Genomic DNA, 8,286 nt, shown 5'->3' on the forward strand with positions numbered 1-8,286 from the left:
AAGCATTTCAAACCCTGATTCATTCGCAGAAAGGCGCAATTCATTATATTTGGTGCGAAGGCCTCGAACATTTTGGTAATAGATCACGAAGGGGTCTATTAATTGTGAGCTATCCGTTTGGCAAACGGGCTGATCTGTGGTGAGCGATTCGTGTTGCTGAGATTGTTCTGTGATTGAAGCCCCACCCCCGGTGATAACTGAGGGGGTGTGGGAGGAAACTCCGGTTGGATAGCCTCTAGGATCTCGGTCATCTGGGATAGTGATTGATTCCCGCGCTGTGGGGATGGCGATCGATGATCCAAAAAATGATTCGGATGAGCGGTGCTTTTTGGCGCAGCAGAAGAGCAATTTGCACTGCTTGAACGATGCGAAGTAAGCGCAGAAGGGTACATTTCCTGTACGCAGATTTCCTGTACGCATTGCACCTAGCGTCCCCTCCTCGTGGGTTTCGATCGTGGCTTGAGACGCTTCGGCGCTCACCGCACGATTATGGGTACGCTGAAGTGGACACAGAACCTAATGCGGTGCCGGTGCCAACTACAACGGACACGGAGAGATTGCTCAATCCATTTGGAGCGTTGAATCAAACGCATCGCTTTCCTTGACATGGCGGCATCACTCCAATGCCCATAAAACATCCCCAGAACTGCATCCACAATGTCACCTAGGCACCTGGACACCTGGTCGATTGGCAGGCAGCTTCCACGACTTCGGGATGAAGACGAGCTTTGTTAAGTAACCGGAAATCGGATGTGTAACAATCGATAAAAGAGCACTCACGCATTCAACACACAATGGTCGTAATCGGATGCGATCATCACATCATGCTCTCTTCTCCCGGGCTTCTTCTATGGCTGCAAACTCTGTCGCCGTTCGCGTCGTCTGGCGGGCGCCAAAAAATTCGCCCAAATTTCTTCCTTCGAAAGTTGACCCGACCAGTACAGGAGATCGGCGGGAGGAAGACACGGTCAAAGGGGGGGTGTTGCGATAATCCAAACACACACTTTGCAATCGACCGAAACTCCAGAAGAAAGCAACAAACAAAAAAAACGTCATCGCCGTGAGAGTGATAATGAACGGGGCGACGAAGAAAACGACAACCATCGGCCCAACCATCGGTGCACCCTCCCCCCTGCTGTGTCACCTGTTACATAAATGTTGATCACTTTCATTTTGCATTTTTTTGTCGTCGCTCAGTCCCTCCCGTCGCAGGTCGGCGCATTTTTCTCTGTGGTTTAGGTTTTGCTGCTTTGCTCCGGCGCTTTGCTGGTGGCAAGGAGCGAGGGTTTCCCTTCTGGTTTTGGTTATGTTACTCAGTCAGTAGGTTTGTCTGTCGATTCGTCTCCTCCTGCTCGTTCACCTTCGCCCTGCTGTTTAGAGACGCTCGAGATCGAGACACCGCACACATCATTGAATCCGTCCGTTCATCCGGTGACAGAATCGTAGCACGCACCAAGAGGAACGCGCATGAAATATGGCGTCGATAGCGCGGTTGGCGCACCACACACCGCAGATCTAGCTCGGTTTGATTGATTTAGCGCATTAATTCCTTTTAAAAACAACGCTTAATCATCGCATCGGTAGAAGCATAAATTATTCCCCCCCTTTTTTTGGCAAACTTGTTTACATTTACATTCGTTACGCATCATTCAACCTTGGGAAGCTGTTACACCATTTCGTACATTAGCACCGAATACATTAAAAAGTAAACAAGTCCGCAACAATTTCTGCATAAATCACTGCACGCATGCTAAAGTGTTTGAGCAAACGGAGTGCGATGTTCAATTTGCCATCGAACGTGCTAAAATGTTTGACACTTTTGCCAAAACGTCTAAATTATTACAAATCGAAAGACGAAAGGGGAATGCGCTCTGCGCACGGTTCCGTGTGCGCCCAGTGGCCGGGAAAGGAAGTTCGGAAGCAAAACCGCATCGTTTCTTTAAAGCAGGAGTGGAGCAAGTGTTCGAGAAAGTGCAGCCAGCCAACCAGCCAAATGACAACAAGTTTGCACGATTATCGCAGCACGTGTTAATGGGCAAAGTAAACCCCGCTCTCTCGTGGCGTCATCGGCCATGCCGCTGAAGATGGAACCGTGTACGCTTGGCGCTATGGCCATCATGCTGTCTCTGTACTGCTTTGTGATGCCAAACAGGACATAGAGCTGCGCTTCGTTTGGACTGGATGGTTCGGTTTAGTGATGTGCTCTCTGGACAAGTCGATCGGAGTCGGCTGGAGTCGTCCGGAGGCATTTCATTTTGTGGTGTGTTTTTCCTCTTTTGTGCATTGCGACAGACTTTCTTAAAAGGCCTTTCTTTCTAAGAATAGCGATTTGAGTCCACTGTAGTTAGCAAGAGTCGGAGTCGGATACGCCTGATGATAACCATAAAAACCTGTATCCGGTCAAGTCCGGATGATTCCAGACGACTCCGTCATCTTCAGACGACTGCAGGCGACTCCGTAGAACCGTGAACACCAGTGGCTCCAGTCCACTCCGGACGACTCCGAATGTCGCCTGACGACTTCAGACGACTTCAGACGACTCCAGACGACTCCAGACAACTCCAGACGACTCCGACTTCGAAAGACTTCTGATGGCTCCGGACGACTCCGAATGACTCCCGACGATTCTGGATGACTCCAGACCTTTTCGGACAACTACCAACGACCCCGAGCGACTACCGATGACCCCGGACGACTCATGGTAACTCCAGAAGACTTCGGATAGCTCCGGAAGACTCCAGATGATTCCGGACGATTCCGGATGACTCCGGGCGATTCCGGATGACTCAGACTCTAGAATATACGAAGCAATCCCAGATGACTCCGGACTACTCCGGACGACTCCAGATGACTCCGTACAATTCCGGATGACTCCTGTCGATTCTGAATGACTCTTGACGATTCTGGATGACTCCGACTCCAGAATACTCCAAGCGATCTCGAATGACTCAGGACTACTCCGGAGGACTCCAGATGACACCGGACAACTCCGGATGACTCCAGTGAACTCCAAATGACTCCGGACTCCAGTGAATTCCAGATGATCACTCCGAATGACTCCGACTCTGGGCGAATCCCGAAAATTCCGGACTTGACTCCAGATTTGTGCTAACTTTACCCATCACTAGTTCGGTTGCATTACATCTCCCGGACTCTGGGCGCATTGTTGCACACCAACCTACTCGATTACGGGTTAGTAGTGGCGGTATAACACTTAGTAACGCAGAGCCCGTCAACAGCAGCATTCCAGTCGGCCGTGCTGCGTATTTGCGGCCTTGTGGTGCATGGTGGGGAGAAAATGGACCAGACCAGCGCGATGTTAACCCGACACCCCCTTTTGAGGAAAGTGCGTTAACAGCCGCATAACACGATGCAGCATGGCGATTACGGTCGGAGTGTAAACCAAACACACACACATACAAACACGCTCGTATCATATTATGACTATTTTTTTTTTTTTGCTCACAACAAAATTGTAACAAAATTATGCCAAATAAACAAACCACGAACAAAAAGTGCTCCAAAAATCTCGTCTCTCGGGCTTCTCTCGCCTTCCATCCAGACATGTTCAAATGTGTGTTCGGCTCGACAAAAGAAAGGACCTGCGGCGAAAGGTTGCCAGCCCCAGAAAGAGCCTGCCAGCTCCAGAAAACCCAAGCGTCCGAAACAAAAACCCCATCCAGCCATCCCCGAAACGGGGCGCACGGTGTGCCCTCACGATTACGCAATGTGCGGTGCCACTCGAGCGCTGATTATGACATTTCTAAATCACATAACCTCATCACCTTCCGCTCGATTGAAGGAACGCCTCGGGAAAGAGTGGCGTCAACCGAAGGCGATAGAGAGAGAGAGAGAGAGAGAGAGAGAGAGAGAGAGAGAGAGCGCGCACCCAGCCTCCACTAACGCTTGCACTTGCTCTCTTTCTCTTGTCCCATCTATGTCGGGTGCCATCTAGCGCCGCTTAAGCGCTGATCGTTAAGCATGAAGATAAAGTTCACCACTAACAGGTAGAAGCAACCAGAAGGACGGCTAAACCATGCTGGCAACACTGCGCGGGTATGCACAGAAGAGAGAGAAGCAAAAAAAAACAATCTAAAAACAAAAAAGCTCAACTCTCCCGAACACAACAAGCAGCAACGAGGGAGCGAAGTACCTAGCCATCAACAGCAATTACTTGCAGCGGTTGTTAATCTGCTTCTTCGCTGCAGCTTCCACCCTGGGCCGGTCCCGCCACGGGCTACGGATGGCCGTTTTGTTTTGCCTATGCTACACCGGCCTATGCTCTGTGACGGATCACCGCTTACCGCTTTTTGTTGTTGTTGTTTTTACTTCAGCACGGTCCCACTAACGCTAAAACACACTAGTGACACAGAAAGGCTCTCCCTCTTCCCCATGGTACATACACACCAGTTCCACCCGACGATGGTACGATCGTGAAGAGACGATGGTTATGCGCCTGATCAAGCATACGAGTGCACTTCGGGATGCATGTGACGAAAGAGGCGGCTTGAGTGGCTAATGTTAATGCTTCCTTCACACAAGGCATCTGTTTTTTATGTTTTTTGAGGTTTCTCTCTCTCTCTCTCTCTCCTCTTTGAGATGTGCCCTTTTACAATTCAAGCTTACTTTTCCTTTTCCTACTGCTATCCGTTTCATGTCGGAGGCTTCATTAGGTTTTAATTAGGTTGTGGTAAATCTCTCAATTTCCACGTATCCAGTTTTGCTTGTATAATTGAAAATTTATAATAAAATCATAGCTGACAAATTATAAATGATTTATAAATTCTGAACTCGCTTTAAAACAAGAATCTTATTTGTATCGAAATATAGAAAACATAAAAATATGAACATAAAACAGTAAAAAGTAAAACCAATTTAAAATAAACCTTTCCTAACCTGTTAAGTTCCGTTTTAAAAATTGCACCACATTATTGGTGAAATTGATGTCTACCTTTATTCAATCGATCGTTTCCCACCAGCATCATGATGCCAAACGCACTTTTTTCACATCCGCAAAAAGGCTCTCCAGCCTCTCTCTCTCTGTTACTTCCTGGTGACTAAGGCGAAGGGTATACTAATTTTTGAACATTTTAGCCACTAATTGGCAAATCATTGACGGAAGGTGATGCGTACTTTCTACCGCTAATCATTGTCATGAGAAGCGGATTATCGTTTTCACGTTCGAGGTAGTACGGAGCAAACAGTTTACGCACGCTCTCGGAACTCATTGCATCATGGTTTGTTAACGTTTTGCGCTAGATCATTTATGAAGCGCATTGGGAGAAATATATCATCCCAAAAAAACTCCGCTCAAATAGTGAAAAAACATAATTTATCATACAAACAAAATTATGAAACGTCTATGAAAATATGCAGAGCGAACCGGGGGCTAGATTAATGATACGAAATTCATCCGCAGTCACGTGCCACTACCGCGGTGAGGGAAATTAATCGATCTAGATATGCTGTCCTGATACAAATGGCGAACTAAATCGCACGAAATGGGCAACGCTCGATCATCGACCGAAGAGGGAGCTTGTTGTGAGCAGCCTGGTGCGCATGGTTAACCATCAATGGTGTGTTAGCATAAGTGGTTTCTATTTTTTATGCCGATCATGTGACGGAACGGTCTCGCACAGTTGGAACCAGCTTTATCCAGTATCCTGCTGATAACAAGCACTCACTTACTGGATGACACACTGGCCAGGAGGTTAGGTCAGCTGTCGCAAACAACAAATCTCCCCTCGGATCCGATCACACTTCACAAACACGCTCGTTTAGGAATCCACCCGAAGAGGACCTCCAAGGACAGGATCAATAGAGGGAACGAGAGAGAGAAACTACTGGAAGACCTTGGCGGTCCAGTGGCAGGCCGAAAATGATGGCAGGGCCATCGAGGTCAAGTTTGACGACACTACCGGTGCGCTTCTGCCCACCGTCCCACCCCCCGAAAACACTTTCACACACACACCCGGCTCTGGTCCCCCAGAGTGCTGAATATTTTAAATTCAGACAACGAAAACAACGGGTCAGACAATAAAAAAAAATTAACCACTACTACTGCAACACAAATCGGCACACGTCCGTTAGGAAGTCGTCACCGATTCCCAGGCGCACTTAAGACCCCCGGGAGGGGGAGGGCCAAAGCTTTCAGCACTACGGTGACGACGACGACGACGGCCTTCCTCGCGGGGTTTGGTTGATGCCTCAAAAACAAAACCCCCATCATCGTCCAGCACTGTCCCTGCCGTTAATGTGGTGTTGCGCAACGCGCAACTTAATTATTAATTTTGTGCACACACCCGCACACGCACGCACGCACGCACGAATGGCAGTGGCAGGTGGGCCCGTCCCAGCAAAGTCTCAGGTGGAGTGCGTCTTCAAGAGGGACAGGTTTTTTTTAATGTCGATTCCGGCTGGAATGTTTACCCAAAGGACCCACACTACCAGATTGATTCGTCGACTCAGATTGAGCATCCTATTAACAACGTTTTATTTTTCCTCTCCGGTCAGTGGTTTGCTCCTCCACTTTACTACCTCCCCTTCAGCGCGTGAGCGACAAGTCGAAGATGATACTACTCTTTTGTCAGAACATAATGCGCCTAAAAAGCTCGCTAATTTACCAAACGGAATCCGCTATTCAAATTGAGTGGCCGCTCACATTAAAATATGAATTTCAATCATTCTCTACCTCCCTTCATCGGTATCGGTTCGGTGCTAAATGTTTGATGTTTGATTTGCCCGCGCGTTGGGCGCACAGACTTTTGCCGTTGCTTTACAACCGTAGAGGGAATATTGCTGCTGCTGCTGTTGTTGTGGTTGCCCGCCCCGGGGTCAAACAGTGTGGCGCACGGTGCGGTACTATTGATTCACAGCAAACAACAATTTCACAACGTGAGACAACCGTGCATATACTGGTAGAGCCAAACACAAAACCAAAGGCGCGCGTTCGGGCGGATGATGCTCACCCCTGTGTATTGTTGCGCAGAGCGCAGTTTGTGCAGCGCAGAAATTTTGTCCTAAACAATATTTTATTGTTATTTCGCAACCTCTAGCCTAGAACAATGGGTAATAAACTGTCCGAGATGCCTAGCCGATGTGGCTGCTGGGTGATGATGAACGTGCCATATCGTTCTGGGTTTGTATTTTTCTTTTTATTTTGCTCCCGAACAAACCATGCGATCGCATAAACTCCGGCACAAAATGAACGGCTTTCAATGCATGGTCATATTTTAAAACTAAAAAACTAATAATAAGTCACCAATGAATTCATTTCTTATCTTGTTTTGAGTTCTGGCTGAGAATAAAACTATTCAGAAGTTTCAACTTCCTGCTTCAACATTAGAACAGGTATGTTGTGCTAGACAATACATTATGCATGAAGAATGTTGCTGTAGGTTGTAAATTTCAACCAGGAAATGTAAACTTTACGATTCCTCCGCAACATTGCAAATACTGTGATAATCATGGCAAATATTTCCTTCATTATTAATCTTATTCTTATTCCTGTTCAAATGTGCTTTAAAAACGAAACATCACCATAAAACCATGCATGTAACATTGTGACACAAAAATAACACCAGAAACTGCTCAAAACGGAGCGAACCAGGGTTCGTCGCTTGTTGCCAAAATGCGGAAATTCTCGCATTCTCATCGAAACGCTATCGAAAAAGAAGCTCGCAATGATTCATCGCAAGCAACGGATCCAAGAAACGCTTGAGCTCATTCTACCCACTAGCTGGAAATGCCACAGGCCTTCGAAAATTCCCTTCTTTATTTTTCAACATGACGACACACCACACCGTCAAACGGATGCGATGCCTCCTTAGGCTTTTTTCTGTCGTTTTTTCCCCCGGTGGAATTCTTACCTATGCAAATGTAACACGGCACACCAACTCAAACCAAAACCGCGAGCGCGGTACACACAACCTTGGCTCACTGTTTGCTCACGATCACGAACATCTCCGCGAACCGATGCCGCACGGACGGTTTCGCACTGCAACAGCATCGTTGCCGGCACCACCACACCGGCACCACCACATCTTCGTAACGATCGCTCGGCGCAACTTTCTCCACTCGGGTTTACCGACGTGCGCCGAGAAGCATGCCGCGCACGAGAGATCGCGGATCTCGCGGATTTCCAGCGCAAATAACGAAACATCCCAAAGGCACATCTACATACTACGTACTCACCCAAAGCTGGCTGTAACCGTCCGAAACCAGTTCGCCACCACCGTGCACGAGAGAGAGAGGGAGAGAGAGAGGGAGAGAAGCCTCGCATAAGGG

The 8,286-nt window shown here is 47.9% G+C and overlaps 1 protein-coding gene across 1 annotated transcript in view; it reads right to left on the bottom strand.

The window, feature by feature from the left end:
* LOC120959503 (metallo-beta-lactamase domain-containing protein 1) overlaps positions 1 to 8,286 on the bottom strand; it is a 96,080-nt gene that overhangs the window by 68,287 nt on the left and 19,507 nt on the right. The window lies entirely within an intron of this gene.

The sequence above is a fragment of the Anopheles coluzzii genome, chromosome 3, assembly GCF_943734685.1.
Source record: "Anopheles coluzzii chromosome 3, AcolN3, whole genome shotgun sequence".
Taxonomy (NCBI): domain Eukaryota; kingdom Metazoa; phylum Arthropoda; class Insecta; order Diptera; family Culicidae; genus Anopheles; species Anopheles coluzzii.